Source organism: Micromys minutus, assembly GCF_963924665.1.
Source record: "Micromys minutus genome assembly, chromosome: 18".
NCBI classification, from domain to species: Eukaryota; Metazoa; Chordata; class Mammalia; order Rodentia; family Muridae; genus Micromys; species Micromys minutus.
The window spans coordinates 29,959,732-29,976,491 of NC_137953.1; the positions used below are offsets into that span (position 1 = coordinate 29,959,732).

At 46.0% G+C, this 16,760-nt stretch overlaps 1 pseudogene across 1 annotated transcript; it reads right to left on the bottom strand.

Moving 5' to 3' along the window:
• Positions 1–4,889: 4,889 nt before the first annotated feature.
• Positions 4,890–5,479, bottom strand: LOC308432590 (small ribosomal subunit protein uS4-like; annotated as a pseudogene). Its single transcript has one exon. The product of its transcript is annotated as a small ribosomal subunit protein uS4-like (transcript).
• Between the last annotated feature and the right edge of the window lie 11,281 nt (positions 5,480–16,760).

A 16,760-nucleotide genomic window follows, 5' to 3' on the forward strand; every position in this document is an offset into this window, starting at 1 on the left:
CATCTTTTGAAGACACAGGCATGATCTCTTAAGTGCAACCAGTTCCAACCTCACCCCAAGCAGCACCATATTGAGCACTTAAGGAAATAATAAAGGTTTGTATTTAATGGGGGGGGAGAAGCCAAAAGCTGGTCACACTGAACTCCCACCTTGACAGCTGTGTGTTCGCCATACCTATAGACTCATATTTGCAGTCCCAACTTAGAACCTCAGACTCACCCCGGACCTCTTCCTCCTGGCTCTCCCCACCACCCTGATCTGGAAAACTGGGAAGTCCCATGATGCAACTGTTTCTCCCAACTGTCTCTGCTACTACAGTCAGGATTTCTGCGGTCTCATACCTGGATTAATTTACATAGAGACACCAGCATTTCCTGAAGCCTTCTTTGCCTCCTCACTAGTCTTCCAAGGTACGTTTACAACCCAAAGGTTGAAATGCTCCATTTAGAACCTAAAATCCCATCACCTCTACCTGTGACCATTTCAGGGGTCGACATTTCAATCAAGCAAAGCCAGGACCTCTACCTCTGTACAAGAACATGCAGGGCTGCACATCAAGGTCCTACATGGTGTGAGCACCTCCCCCCACTTGGACCACTGATTCCTGTTCACCCTCCTGGTCCCTCTGCATCAGTGATGTGGACTCTCTGAAGGTCCTTGAACTGGCTGGGTTCTTCTGACTTGTGCCTATTGTGGACTAGCTCCCTCCGCTGCCAGATACTTAAATAGTCTCAATGAGACTAGACCTGGCTGCTCTTTTAAAATGACCATCACCCCCCCCCAAATGTTCAATCTCTTCAGCTCTTGTTCTCTCTCACCCATACCATCCCCTAAAACAATAATGTGATTACTTTCTGTTATTATTTCTTGTCTGTCTGTCACAACTAGAACATAAACTCTCTGAGAGTAGCCACGATGCCTGTCAGCTTTAGTGATATATTCCATATATTCCTGCCCGTAATGGTGTATGGATCTGATGAATGAATAAAGTGTTCTTCTCTACATTTGAAAAGGTTGGATGTACTATAGGAACCACTGAAGGATTTGAGTAGACAAAGGGTATTATTAGAAGAATCAATGTCTTTGATCAGTTTTATCCTTTCCTCCTTCATGACCTAATAATGTGTGATAAAAGAATAAGAATCCATTGGATTATTAGGTTCATCAGGCAGGAAACGACTCGGTGTTTACAGGAACCAGTCAGGCCAGTTCAGTGTTGTATCCTGACCCCTGACACACAGCCCTGCAAATGCAGATACGCAACAGCCTTGATGGAACACACAATGGCACATTTAAGGGCTGGCCTTGCCTTCTGAATACATTGCCATTTTGGGTCATTGGCACAATTTAAATTATCGGTGTGTCTGATTACCAAGAGCTACATTGATGGCTATTTTAAAGTGGGGAGCTGAAGAGGTAGGAAGAGGTAGGTCACCACTTAAGAGCACTGGACGCTCTTCCAGAGGACCTGGGTTCCATTTCCAGGACCCAAAGGGTGGCTTACAATTATTTGTAGCTATTGAGGGGATGTGACACCCCCACCAGGCCTCTGGTGGTGCTGCATACATGTGATATATACAGTGCTGCAGACACATGCATACGTACAGGCAGGACATTTATACACATAAAATAAAATAAAGTTAGTTTGGGGTGATGGCACACACTTTTAATCCCAGTACTCAGGAGGCAGAGGCAGGTGGATCTGTGAGTATAAGGCCAACCTGGTTTATGTAGTGAGTTCTAGGACAGCCAGAGTTACATAATGAGACCCTGTCTTAACCAACCAACCAAATAAACAAACAAAACCCAAAAAGACTGGGAGTGTGAGAGTGAGGGTAGAGAGGTGGCTCAGTGGTTACAGTGGGTACCACTCCTGCAGAGAACCACCTATTCGGTGGCTCACAACTGAAACTCCAGTTCCAGAGACTCTGATACCCTCTTCTGGCCTCTGTGAGCACCAGGCACACATGTGTGGTGTTCATATACATACGCAGGCAAACACATATCCATACAATACAAAATCATTCAAATGAGCTTTAAAGATGGAGGCTGGGGCGTGGTGGAGAGAATACACCTGAGAAGTGGAAATCCTGGCAGCCAGGCCCAGGCTGGGCACACTGTGGGTATCAGTGAAAGCTCACTTATCCAAGAAATCTGTTTCCAGGAAAGTGCAGATGTGGACGGTCCTGAGGTGTGGCTTAGGATGAATGACAACTCCCCTGAGCACCACTTCCTTATCTGGTAAATGGAGCAGTGATTCCATCCCTAGCCAAGAGACATAAGCTCACATCCGTGACATCCCACACAGTGTAACTGTTGTGTGAGGACCAGCGAAAGGGAGTAGCCATCAGCTGCAAAGGACAGTAGGAAAACCTCCCCAGGGCGGGGGGTCCATGGGTGTGGAAGGAGTAGAGAGCTTTGGAGATGACCAGCAGGGCACTCGGAAAGGTGTGAGCAAGGGTCACAGACATACTTTATAACAGCAAGAGAAGCTGAAGGCATTTCCTCTCAGGATTGCCCACTTTTCCCTTGCTACTCTTCAGCCATGGCTATTATAAAGAATGGGGCCTCTTCACAGGGGAGGAATGTGTTTGGCCAAACCTCTCGTCTATTCTAGGGCAAAGGACTGTCTGTGCTAAAAGGTAGAAGCCCACACTGATCCTTGGTGGGTCAACACCAAGGATTTGGTATAATAAAAAACTATCATTTTTTTTAAAAATTAAATTGAATTAAAAAAACAAAAGTCCAACTGAGTGTTCTTCTCCCAAAGCAGAATTTGTGAACAAAACTGCTCACAAAAGATGAAGACTCTTCTCTTCAGAGAGGCTTCCATCGGCTTCTCCGTTTTGAATGTATTTGATTAGAAGTAATTTTTGGAAATGAAGAAAAAATCTTAGGTTATCTGGTCCAGAAAAAAACAAAGGATCCTGATCTGAACCATCTACCAAGAATTGACATCTAGGGTAGTACATGCTATAACTCAGATGACAATATTTCACCTCAAAGCACAATGTCCTCATTCGCACTGTCACTATAGGAAACCATTAAGGCATTTATTTGCATGGCACTGTGTTCCGGAAACATGCTTTTCAGTTCTCTTTATTGCACAGTGAACCCCTCTGAGGCAGGCCCTTCCCTGTACCCCTCTGAGGCAGGCCCTTCCCTGTACCCCTCTGAGGCAGGCCCTTCCCTGCACCCCTCTGAGGCAGGCCCTTCCCTGTACCCCTCTGAGGCAGGCCCTTCCCTGTACCCCTCTGAGGCAGGCCCTTCCCTGCACCCCTCTGAGGCAGGCCCTTCCCTGCACCTTAGACCAAAGCAGAGAGAGGAGATGAAATCACCTAGGCTTTAGAGAGAATCAATGAGTGGACCAGAGTGAGACCTTGCATGATAAAGGCGGCCGTTTTAATCTACTCAACTATTAGAAATCTATTCACTGTTTAGAACGTTACTTAATGTGGGCTTAGACCTCGTATGTGAATCACTGCTGGGGTTTGACAGTGTTCCTTCTGGAAGGAAACTGTTCAGATTTAGTCCGCATTGAAAGATTCTAAGAGACAGGACTCACAAGAAGTGAGGAAGGCTCTGCCTTCCTGAATGGCTGGTTCTCTATCCTATGATTGGGGAAGTAAAATGTTATCTTGAACGTGTGCCTCCTGTGAGCAAGTTAGGCCAGCTCTTTTTCTCTCTCTCCACGCAACATCTTTCAGCACCCTGGGACTCACTCAGAAGAGGGCCCTTACCAGACACAACCCCTCAACCTGGAGCTAGAACTACAAACCAAAATAACCCCCCTTTCTTTATAATTTGCCCAGTCTGTTGGTATTATGCTATGGGCAACACGAAACAGACTAAATGGTTGTTGGATAATTTTTTAAAAACCTCTGACAAGCACTAAGTTCCTGCTGCGGTGTAATGGAAAGGCTAAGCCACCGTATTTGAAAAGACCCGCCACACTGCTCAGCATCGCTGTGTCAGCTGTAACTCAGTCCACAGACTGAGGTCATTCCAGAGAGAAGGGCACGCCGAAATCCAGGTCCTCCTCAGCTTACTCAGTGGGTTCCAGTATCCCGGACGTAGAGATGGGCAGATGTGGGAGCCGGGCTATCTTCCTCAGCACTGGACCAAGTTACCATGCTGTCCTTCAGCCCTTCTCTCCACGGGCATTACCCTGTGGAGTTTACGGCCTAAGCCAGACCTATAGCAGCCCTTGGTCCATTTGCAGAGCACGGTCCCCTATCCCAAGCCTGGCTTCAGTTTGATTTTTAAAGTCTTTCTTTTGAATTTTGAATTGAAATGTTAGTGGTAGTTCTGACTTTTGCTTAGAATAGATGATATGTCACCCCTTAAATATGTAGTGGTTTCGCATTTTCTTACCACTGGAATTATCTCCAAAGTCCTCTCATTATGGTGCATCTCATTCGCTTCTGGCAGCGAAGGCATCTCTGATGGTCAAGGAGACTAATGTTCCTCCATTTCATTTGTTTAGGTTTAACAGCTATGGAAGGTGGGAAGCAAAATCTCCTGCTCAGGGAGGGTCCACCAGGGAGGGTCCACCAGGGAGGGTCCACATGACAGCTCAGGCCCTGGATCTGGACTGTCACAAAGTCCAGAGGGTGGCATGTACCTCACCACTGGCACTGTCCTGGCCAAATGTAAAACCTTTCTTTCTGTCTTCTTTTTTCCTCTTTCTGTCCTTCCTCCTCCTTTCCCTTTCCCTCCTTCCCTCTTCTCTTTCCCTCCTCCCTCTCTGTTTTTCTTCCTTCCCTTCCTCTCTCTCTCTCTCTCTCTCTCTCTCTCTCTTTCTCTCTCTCTCTCTCTCTCTTTCAACTATCAACTGTTTTATTTTCAACCAGAAAACCAGACAATCCTCCAGTGCAACAAAGTATTAATTAATCCTCCTTATCATCACCAGCCCCAGCCCCAGCCCCACCCTGGCCTTTCTTGGCATTCTTCCTCTTCCCTCGGCCTGGACGGCCACCACCGTAAGGAGATCGGAGGGAGAAGTCGATGTGCTTCTGAGAGCCCAGACGAACGATGAGGGATGGGAAGTTCACCACCTGCTTTCGGACCCTGATGTGACGTTGGCGGATTAGCACTCGGGCATGGTGAATAGATTTGGCCAGACCCAACTTAAAGACCTAGGTCTGCAGCTGTCTCTCCAAGAAATCCTCAATCTTCGGCCCAGGATGTAATCCAGCTTCATCTTGCCCTCGTCCAGCAATCCAATGCGAACGAGCCGCCTCAGTAGGGCATTGCCTTCAAACAGACGCCGGGGTCCTTCTCATCCAGCGTCAACAGCTCCCGGGCAGCCTTACCGATCGATCTTCGCCAGGGTTAATTTGACCCTCCGCACCTCGCGTTTGTTCTGAAGTCCATACTCTCCAGTCAACTTCAGTTCCTGGTCGAGACGAGATTTCTCGAAGGGTCTCCGTGGGGTCACATAGGTTTTGCGACAAACCCAGCTTCTGGCAACCGGCATGTTGAATTCGCCCGCAGCGCCTACAAACTCAGGCCCGTGGCAAAGAGCCTTTCTTTCTTTCTTTCTTTCTTTCTTTCTTTCTTTCTTTCTTTCTTTCTTTCTTTCTTTCTTTCTTTCCTTCTTTCTTTCTTAATAATAGTGAATCAATGATGGTCTGGCTTCACTCTGTCTGGATTTGTGTAGACTAATTTAAGAAGACAGAATGGAGGGAGGAGGGAGAAGAGATGAGAAAGGAGGGAGGAGGGATGAGAAAGGAGGGAAGATGAGACACAGCTGCCATGCCTTTGTCCGAGCACAGTTTTAAGCTCTGTCATTTCTCAAACACAGAGGTCTTAGTGCTGGGAGATCTTCACACCCTAACGTAGGTACTAGGATTGATTGATTGATTGGTTGATTTATTATCAGCCACAAGACAATTCTAAGACCAATGGTAAGAGAAGATAGAAATAAACTCGAAATGGCATGAAAGAGTTTGTCAGTGAACATTCTGGGCTATTAATGACAGTTTAGAGTGCCATGGTCTTGCTCCTACATATTCATAGGACAGGGTTGCCAGTGGAGCAGATAAGCCTATGACTGGCTCCAGACGTGACCAGCAATGACTTTACTTTCTGATTGGTCAGAACTCTGACTTTTGCTTTACGTCCTTGGCTTCTGCAAACAACTTTGACCTCATTCTGGACGGAGGTTATATTTGGCTGGGTTGCTGAGCGCCTTCTCAGAGCCTCTCTCAGGCCAGTTGCCAATAACTCTCCCTGTACTGTGTTGTAAGTCTGAGGAAAGTTGTTTTGGGTCATCGCCCAGGGCCTGATGCCCCAATTGTAGACACATATGTCACAATCTTTATATCCCTTTATAGAGCTGAATTAGGCACCAAGAGGAGGGAATTTACCCTCTCTACAGTTACAGCAATTCTATAGTCTGGAACCTTAAGAGCAGTGTTCTCTTTATAAATAAAAAAGTTAAAACGTTAATGTCTGCTATGCTTGGAAAGGCCGATATGGCTGGCCCCATTAACTCTGACTTACAAAATTTGTGTGAGTTTCTGTTTCCTGAAAACATGCTCTCATTAAACCCCTGGACATTTGGATGCAGCTAGGGTTCCGATATATTTAAAACAAAACTGATTGTCACCTGTCCAAAATGTGAATGTAACATTGTTGCTTTTGTAACCTTAAATTTTTCTTGGAGATGTTCCAGCTTGTGCTTAAAGGTTGCCTCTTGCATAGTTTTGTTTTGAAAAGTGTGCCACCCAATCAGAAAGAAGATGTATATTTAGCAAGGAGGGAGGAAGGTGATTCAAGAGAACAGGGTGAGGGGGAAGAGAAAGAACAAAACCACAGGGTCTGGAGCTATTCTTAATCTTGACAGCAGGATTAATGAGGAGAAAACAGTCCCCAGAAGAAATGTGGCCAGAGGCACTGACCTGCCCTCCATCCCCTCATGACAAGAGAGACAGATCTAGAGAAAATTTCCCCAGTGAGGGTTACTGGGAAAACAACTATTTGGCTCTTGGTAAACACTCATCGACCTCAGGGGCAAGCAGCCTAGGGTCAAAGCAGACACAGAGCTTCAAGGCAGAGGAAGAACCTTCTGGAAGGCTTCACAGTTCGGATGGGGAAAATCACCTATACTTGGAGACAGTGTGGAGCCCTTACAGAGCTGTGCTGGGCAAAGCCAACCTAGGGATGTGGCAGGTGGAGCTTTCAGCAGGGTCACTGGGAAAGATGTCAGGAAGAAGCAGAACCTGGAAAGCCTTGGAGAAGGATGTAGGGGGTAGGAGAGAGGTGTCGGAATGACAAGAATAGGAAGTTAAAATGGAAAAACTGCTGGGCAGTGGTAGTGTACACCTTTAATCCCAGCGCTGGGCTGGCAGAGACAGGTGGATCTCTGTGACTTTGAGATCAGCCTGGTCTAAAGATCTAGTTCCAGGAAAACTAGGGCTACACAGAGAAACCCTGTCTCAAATAAAATAAAATAAAGGCTGGGGAGATGGCTCAGTAGTGAGTGCTCATCCAGAGATCCTGAATTCAATTCCCAGCAACCACATGGTGGCTCAGAACTATCTGTAATAAGATCTGATGCCCTCCCTCTTCTGGTGTGTCTGAAGACAGCTATAGTATATACACATAAAATAAATAAATCTTTTAAAAATCATTTAAAGTATTTTTTTAAAGAGAAAAACTCTCTTCTGTGTGCTCTCCTCACTTAGATTGTCCAGAACCCACCCTTCACAAAAAACTGCAAGAGCTTGCCTGAGACTGTACAGAACACGAAGGCAGCCACTTCCCAGGCTAAAGTCAGGCAGCCTTCCTACATAAAAACATGCACAGCTAAGGACATGGCTTGTTTCTCTAAAGTCAGAGATGTGAGAAAATACACCAAAAGTAACCCTTCTCTTGGATTTTAAAAGGTGACTTCAAATCAGTGATTTTTATTTACAATTTATATAGCAGATTCCTCATATTTCGACAACACCTAAGCAGTGGGTAAACGACTCAGTGACAGGAAAGTCTCACATGAGCCGAACAGTTTCATGTCAACCTGACATAAGCTAGAGTCATCAGAGAGGAGGGAGCCTCAACTGTGGCAACTTGCCTCAGGAGATCAGACTGTAGGCAAGCCTGTAAATCATTTTCTTAATTAGTGATTGAATAGGGAAGGGCACAGCCCATTGTAGTTGGGGTGGTCCTGGGTTGATGATCCTGGGTTCTTTACGAAAGCAGGACATGAGAGCAAGCCAGTGGGCAGCATCCTTCGTGGCCTCTGCATCGGCTCCTGCCTCCAGGTTCCTGCCCTGTTTGAGTTCCGGCCCCGACTTCCTTAATGATGAGCAGTGCTGTGGATGGATGCGATGTGTTTTGGTCATGGCATCTCACCACAGCAGTAGAAACCCTAAGACACATTAAAAGTTCTTTTTTTCATATTATTTATCCCATAGGATAGTCAAAGTGTTCCCAGTTTTTATTCTTGCTAATAAGAGTTTTCTGAAAAGTCAGAGCTATGTAAAAAGCTTAGAAAGCCTCCTGATTCCCAGTCTAAAGCCTTCCTACCATGGCTGTCCCATCCATTTTACCAGGTGTCCATCGTGTGGGCTAGGTAACAAAACCATAGGCCTTCACATGCATGAACACACAGAGAGCCGGGCTCCTCCCTCCACTAATGGCAGGATGTCCCACCACTCCTAGTAAAGAACCAGACCCCTCCTTCAAGAGGTGAGAACATCCCTTGGTCAACATCCAGTGGAATAAAGCGATCCTGCAGAAGACGTCAGCAGCCTTAGTTCCAATGCTCTGACCCAGTAATTCCACTCCCAGGAATCTAGTCCGAGTAGGAAAAAAGCCACATGACAAAAACTTCGATAGAAGCACACTTATGGGGATGCTATTCATAATGTTCAGCAAGAAGATTAGTTGTGGATGTTCTAAGGGGACAGTCTTAGGGTTTTATTGCTGTGAACAGACACCATGACCAAGGCAGCTCTTATAAAGGACATTTAATTGGGGTTGGCTTACAGGTTCAGAGGGTGAGTCCATCATCATCACAATCGGAAGATGGAGTGAGTGTCTGGAGAAGACGCTGAGTTCTACATCTGGATCCGAATGCAGCCAGGTGGAAACTGACTCTTCTACAGGCAACCAGTGGGAGGCTCTCAAAGCCCACCCCGACTGTGACGCACTTCCCCCAGCAAGGCCACACCTCCCAATAGTTCTACCTCTCATAGGCCAAGCCTATTTAAACCACCACAGGGACTGTATCATTTTTATAACTCTTTGGAGGTCATGGATTAATGACATACACAATAAGGGGAAAATACTTCTGCCTCAGATAAATGACAAAGGCCTGTTTCCCCAGACTATGACTAGGTAAGAAATATACCCAGTCTCTAAATGATGAGAGTATACATTTTAAAAATTATACCCCCTTTTCATAAAAGATACGGTCGCTTAGTAAATAGAAAAAATGGTTCTATTTTTCATTGTTTAAGTGACAAAAACAGCCAGTTACAGTAAACGAAGATAAGAAGTGAGAGGGATTTTAAATGGTCATTTTTTACCTAAATTGGTCTCTGAATTCTACAGCCTTATGTTCAGGGAAAACTAACGTATATAGTGAGAAGCTGCCACAAGCCCAAGGAGAAAATAAAGACGAAGATTCACGATTTAAAGATCAAACCGCGATTGAGGTAGAGCATATGGCAAATATTTAAACCAGGATGAGTTTGGCTGGGAGCCTTCCCCCAAACCTCCACCGAAGCCTGAGTCCCTAACCCACAGGGAGCTCCGGAAAGTCTTGGGCAAGAAGCTCAGGAGGTTCCCAGGACTTTCTGTCGTTTGTTCTCCTCTGTCTGGGGCCTTGGCTTGTTCTGTGCAGTAAAGAGCAGTCACCGCACAGCCGTAGACTCAGCAAGAAAAGCTCAAGCTCAAAGAAGGCTTAGAACTTTCTAGCGCAGGAGGAGGCTGTTCAGGCCCCTCTGCAGAGGCCAGAGGCCGAGGCTCTGCTGTCGGAGACTTCGGTCCTTGGAGGGCTTCCATCATCAACAGGAAAGCTGAAGCCCAGAGGGAAGTTCAGGACCTCTCACATCCTGATCGCTGGAGTCAAATCTCCTCCCATCTCAGGGATCCCAGGGCACCAGTGCCCGGGATGCAGCTGAAGGCACTAGACAGTGTTTCATTCTCCCACCGCAGGCTGGTAAAGGTAGCAGGAAGTAGTAGGCTTGCTTTGGGGGAAGGGGGAGCCCCTCTATGGCCCAGGGAGTAAGTCTGGAGAAATTATCACCGACTCGGCCATGCAAGATACCCAGTAATGTCTACATGATAACAGCCTAATGGCCGCTGTGGATGACTTCCTGCCACGTGGTCACTGGCATTTGTGTTCTCCGCATTTTTAATTAGCAGAGATGCCACCGCTGCCGAGGACCACATATAACCCAGAAAAACTGTCAGGGGCACACTATAAAAATTGAGTATGTGTCACCAGTAGATTTAGAATCTTCAGGTTAATATTATTTTTGCAATTAGGTAGCGAACTGACATTAATTTACTCGTGCTGTGTGATTAGGGTTAATTTACTCCAGAAAAGCTTACATTTTCAGGATTAAAAATGGTAGCCATGCCTTCTCGTGATCCGTCAAAGTCGCAGCCGTGCCATAGGAACACGGCCATTTTGTATTCTTATAGTCAGAGCAATAATTGCTGAAAATGACCAAGTGCTGGGTCCCCATAGATATCTTCATACTTAAATACCTACGAATGAATGGTTAAACTCAATCGATTACTTTTCTTATAGTATGATAATTCAGCTTTTATAAATAGAACTCAGCATATAATACTTAGAGCACTGAATTTTAGAAGTAATAGTGCCTCTGTGTGTGAAAAACAGAAGAGGCTTGCAAAAAATAAAGCTAACTCGTTTTTGACCTTCGTGGCTGCAAATGCTCCCTCTATGTCTGCCTGGATCAGTTAAGTTCCTTAATGATGCAAACATGCTGGCCTTGCTCACTGATTCCCTGGAACTTTGGTCCTGCTAATATTTTGACAATTACTTTAATTAACCTTATTTCATCTTGGATAGTGGTTGGACACTTTTATTTGTTAGCTATGCATTCGTTTGTTTCATCATTAACCTTGACTTTTGCCCTTGGAATCGATGGTAGTTTATATTGTGTGTCAGGTATTAGAACAACACGCACTGTGGTACCCAGAAGCCGTGCCCCTCAGGGGTTAGGATTCTGTAGATTATAGGAGACAGGTAGGAGTTGGAGGGCTGGAGAGATAGGAAGTGATGATCAGTCTCAGCCTCTCCGAGGGTGGATCCTAGTCTGCACCAGAGGATGTGGATTTGGGAATAGCCTAGGCTGAGGCAGGCTTGCAAGCCACTTCCCAGCTATTCCCAAAGTCAGAGGAAAAGGGTCATTTATGAAGGGGAGGAATAATGGCCAGTCCCAAACAGTTCCACTCTAATAGTCAACCAAATCTACTGTAATATTAGGAATAGTAGTATAGTGTAATAATAGAATAGTGCCCTTACTCTATGAATATTCCTCTCTTTCCCTCTCTTCCACTCTGTCCACAGCAGCCAAGTACCTCTACCGTATATAACCAAATATTTCTACTGTATATAACCGAGTCCTTGGCTTTTCATCTGCACTCTTGTCACAGCACACAAAAACCCAGTTTCAACTCCTACTCTCTGTGTTGTTCTGCTTATTCCTAGACATGCCGTGTGTGTGATTTACAAGCCCCTGCCAGGGCACTATGAGGCCACAGACGGAGAGATACTGAGGTCCAGCTCCAACCCCCAAGGGTGATGCACTGTGAGCAGGGCAGATAGTCTTTTTCCTGCAGTGTCTTGGCAAACCTGAAGGGGGCGGAGTTGTTTCCGCACAGAAAATGACACACCACGCATATTCTTTCCTCTAGTAGCTTGGGGTCTGTGTTGCTGTGTGTCTTATTACTTCCTGAGCATTGGCACCCCCCTGTATTTTGTGAGTTAGCACATGAGCCGCAGAAGGCGCATTTACGATCCGTGCTTTTTAAATATAATGCTTTGCAGATATCAAGGGGGAAATCGTTCAGAAAGTCAGTACTTTTCCAAGAACCAAGCCCTTCTATTTTCTTCTCGATAAATTCCTCAAGATCCAGGTCTGTCCTCGCCTCCCCTCTTGTTAGAAGAATTCTGTGGGTCTAAGTTCCCATGACGACCACTAAGTGGGCAGAAGTGAGGTGGGGGAGGCTGTGGCCAGCCGAGCAGAAGCTGCGCATGCTGCCCTATCGCTGTCTAGAACACAGGCGAGAGGCATCATGGGAAAGGACGGGTCTTGGATGGGTAAAACTATGGACAAAGAAGCCCCTTAGCAGGTACAGCTTGGTCCTACCTTTAAACCTGAGAGAAGAGCAGGGGTTGCAGTGGGGTAGAAAGAATGTCGCAGGACCCCAAGATTTGCTCAGGCGAGGAGGTCACCCTGGCTTTGACACTTCCCAACATCGAAGGAGACTGCTACTACAGAGAAATAGGTGAGCTCCAAGATCCTAATGGTCAAATCTCCATTTTATTTTATTTTTTTAATGGAAGCCATAGTCTTCCTAGTACATTACTTAGTGAGCACTGACTAAACTAATGTCCCTAGTCAATCACAGTGGCTTAGCACAGTTAAAGTCACACCTTGCTCATGGATCTCCCTGTAGAGTTTGTCAGTGCCCCGAGAGGGCACCTGTCACACAGCAACTCAGGGGTACCTGGTACCTTTTGTCCTGTGGCCCTATAGCTTGCTGCTGGGTCTGTGCATTCTGATGACAGAGATAGGGGACCTTGCAGGTGACAGGCCCATTGGCTCACATTCCGTTGGCTAGAAGCCTTTTATTGAGTCCAGACCTCACCTAGAGAGAGGCTGAGCTGTCATCCTGCTGTGGTACAGGAAGAAGATGGGATGGACTTGGGCACACACAAACATGGAGCTGAGTCAGGGGCTGTGTCATGGGGTCACTGTGACTTGAGGTGAAACAATAGACTACAATGCCCATGTGACCATACATGCTTCCTCGAGGGAGCCCTAGGGACTGGATGAAATGAAGGGGGGACATTTCCTTTGTTCTGTCTTGATCAATCATGGGTGCTAGCATTGTCCAGCTGAGTCCAGACACCATCTTCAGCGAGACAGCAAGAACGGCTTTAGTTTAATCAGCCTCTTGCTAAGTTATGTGTTTTGATGAACACGCGATTTGGAAAAGAAAAGCAACCCCCTCCCCCACTCCAGCTCATAGCATTCATTTTCTCTGATCAATAGAAATCCAGTCACTTAGCTTAAAGCAACAGCGAATCATCTTTGTTCAGTCTGAGACTGTCACATATAAGAAAGCAGTGATGTTACGGTCCTTTTAAAAATGTGTATTTCTAGAGACGGTGAAAAGAAATAATCTTTTTTTAAAAAATCAAGTTATTTTACTTACAGATTTTGGTGCTGAAAGGGTAAAGAGAACTGACTCCTTAGTTTGAGATCCTGGGCATGGGACATGGCCCAGGTGCCTGGTGTATCCAGTTTGGCATAGCGCCTGCCTTGTGGGCCTCCACAAATATTTACTGATTGGGTTTGGAGGTGAATGAAAGCTGCTACCTGGGTAATAACAATTAAGATAATGCTGGAAACACTGGGGCTGTGTGGGGGAAACACAGAAGAATAGATGTGATATTTTCTAAATGGTTTCTTCCCTAGTAAAACACACACATCATGATTTACACAAAGCAACATGAAGAGGAAAACAAACTGTCTCGTTCTTAGCACGTTGTCTTTTCAAATAACCTCATAAGCCTTCCTAGTTAAGTTTTGTAATGATGAGCTATCTAGAACAATAAACAAAATAATGTCTGATGTTCAGAAGATTAACAATTCTTATTTTGTCTTGGTTTGTTTTTATTTGTTTTTCTTCAAGAAACGATTCTTATTTGAGATTTAAAAAAAAAATGGCGCCTGAAATTGCAAAACATGGTCCTGTAGTGCCCCCTGGTGTCTATTTTGTGAGTTGTCAAAGCCTGGATTGTGTTCCGCCCTCACATTAGCATAATCTTGATTTATTTATGAGCCCAAGCTAGGTTCATTTAGAGGGGAGAGTCCTTGCTGCCTCTCTCTCTCTCTCTCTCTCTCTCTCTCTCTCTCTCTCTCTCTCTCCCTCTCTCTCTCTCTCTCTCTCTCTCTCTCCCTCTCTCTCTCTCTCTCTCTCTCTCTCTCTCTTTCTCCCCCTCTCCCTCCCCCCTTTTTTTATTATTTTTTGTTTTATTTTAAATTGGATATTCTCTGTATTTGCATTTCAAATGTTATTCCCTTCCCCCCTCACTCCCCTTGCTTCCATGAAGGTGCTCCCTCTCCCAACAACCCTCTCTACCTCAGCACCTTGGCACTGGGAAAACGAGCCTTCAAAGGACCAAAGGCCTCTCCTCCCACTGATGCCAGACAGTGCCATCCTCTGCTGCATATGCACCTGGAGCCATGGGTCTCTCCGTGTGTGCTCACTGGCTGGTGTCTCTTTCCCTTTTCAACTGGCACACTACCGCAGTGTGAAAGTAATTGTACATCAGTGATCAACAGTAACATAGATTAAACTGAAAGCAGTATTACATGAGAAAGAAGCCTTTTTAACCTCAAAAAATATGAATGGCTTTAAAAAATTATTTTTCAGAAGGCAGATTACTAAGCAGTTTCTTTTGTCCATAAAGATATTCTTTATTAATCAGTCTAACAGAAGACAGTTTTAATTTTAATTTTAGAGATGTATTATCACATGTAATAATTAAGCCTCTCTCTCTCTCTTTTTTTTTGGGGGGGGGGGGGAGAGCTGAGGACCATTCGTTTAAATAAAAGATACACAGAGCCAGTCTATTTGTGAGAATAAATAGATCAGATAAATTCACAATAATCAAAATGGCAGTACTCAGATTCCTAAACACTGTCACTAAATTTGCACTTAAAATTATTTAGGAGTGGGGAGGAAATTCCCTCCACCGCAGGCTTCTATGCGGACGACAGTCAATGCAGTGCATTTGGCAGGTTTTCTAAAAGGGCCAAACATCACCCATGCCCTTCGGGAGCTGCAGACCTCGGACAGATGCACATTGGCAGTAGTCACTATACGGAGCAAACGTAACATCAGAGGAAGCACCCAGACTGCAAGGAAGGAGGGGAGACTTTCCCCAGAGGCCATGAAATTGGGGGGAGGTGGGGGGGCTGCAGGGGCAGAGGAGACAAGGGGGAGCAGGACAATACACCAGTAGAGTGGCACAGAGCCAAGAGCCAGACACACGTGAGTGTGCACCGGCAGGGGCTAGCCTCTGGAGGGTCCTACAAAGAGCCAGGAGGGTTCCAAAAGTAATACCGACCCCAGCTCTCCCCCCTCCCCAGCTCTGGTACCAGCGGAGCTGACCCCAGATTATCGGTGAGATGAGTCTCAAAGTCCCTCTCCTGGCTTTCCGGGAACTGGGGGCTAAAGAGCGTGGGCATCAAGGAAGAGGCACAGGGTGGAAGGACAGAGCACGGACTCTGGGCTGTCCTCAGACAAAGCTCTGGTTGGGCGATCCTAAGCTCAGGCATGCTTTCGGACTTCTCTCAGCCTCAGTCCTTCCTCCTGTAAGGTGGACATGATAACCTCTGGAGAAGGCTTGGGGGTGTGTGTGACAAAGGAGCTGAGGCTGTAGGTGCCTTGTGAATGGCCGTTACCTTCCATAAGTGGGGAGTCAGAGGCAGAAGGATCAGAAATTCAAAGCCAGCCCTTGCTACCCGGTGAATTTGAGGTCAGTCTGAGGTGCCAGAAGCAGAACTGAAGGGTGGCTCAGTGGTTAAAAGCACTGGCTGCTCTTCCAGAGGGTGTGGGTTTGGTTCCCAGCACGCGCGCGCGCACACGCACGCACACACACACACACACACACACACACACACACACACACACAAAGGCACCTCACAATTATCTGGAATCCCAGTTCCAGAGGCTCCTTTGCCCTCCTCTGGCCGCTGTGTGATCTGCTGCCCTCTCCTGGCTGCCATGATCATTGCATGCACTTGACTCCTGCAGGCAAATTTCTCGGAAGATTAAAATAAATTAGTTTAAATTAAAAACAAATCCCCAGTAACATTTCCCTCGTGTTTTCCGGTGCACAGAAGAAGCTGTAGGTGGCTGTAATTATGCAGTCTGCTATGTGTGGGTATGATGTACGTGCGTTTTCATAAGATGAAGAACGAAACTCTTCTCACATGTAGTATAAAAAGATTTACTTTTATACAAAGATGAAAATGAGAGACCAATGATCAGTCATCCATAACCCCAACACCCCCCCCACACACACACACTCAAAACGATGAGCCACTGTATTATTTCTTCTCTTTACAAGTTCATTGCCTCAGGTATTTTGTTACAGTGTCAGAATGCTAAGTAATACATGGTACAATTTGGTTCTTTCACAATGTTTTCCAGCCATCTATTCCCTTCAGACACCAAGCAAGCCGAAGGGCTCAGACAGCAGGCAGCAGACCTAAGTACACCAGCTGTGAAGACAAGTTGGTATTCTCAATTAGCCGAGGTCTGAGCTGAGCCTCTCAGAGGCGTGTAGGGTTCCACTCTAGGCCTGTGTTTTAAAATTGGGCTGCTTTAGGTGATCAGAGGAATAGATTGGGCAATAAAAATACTAAGTGCATGGGGGCCATTGTCACGGAAGCCTCCACATGCCTGAGACGATACAAGATCATCCTGTTTCCCATGCAGCGGTCAAATGCTGCAGCAGAAATCACCGAGGACCA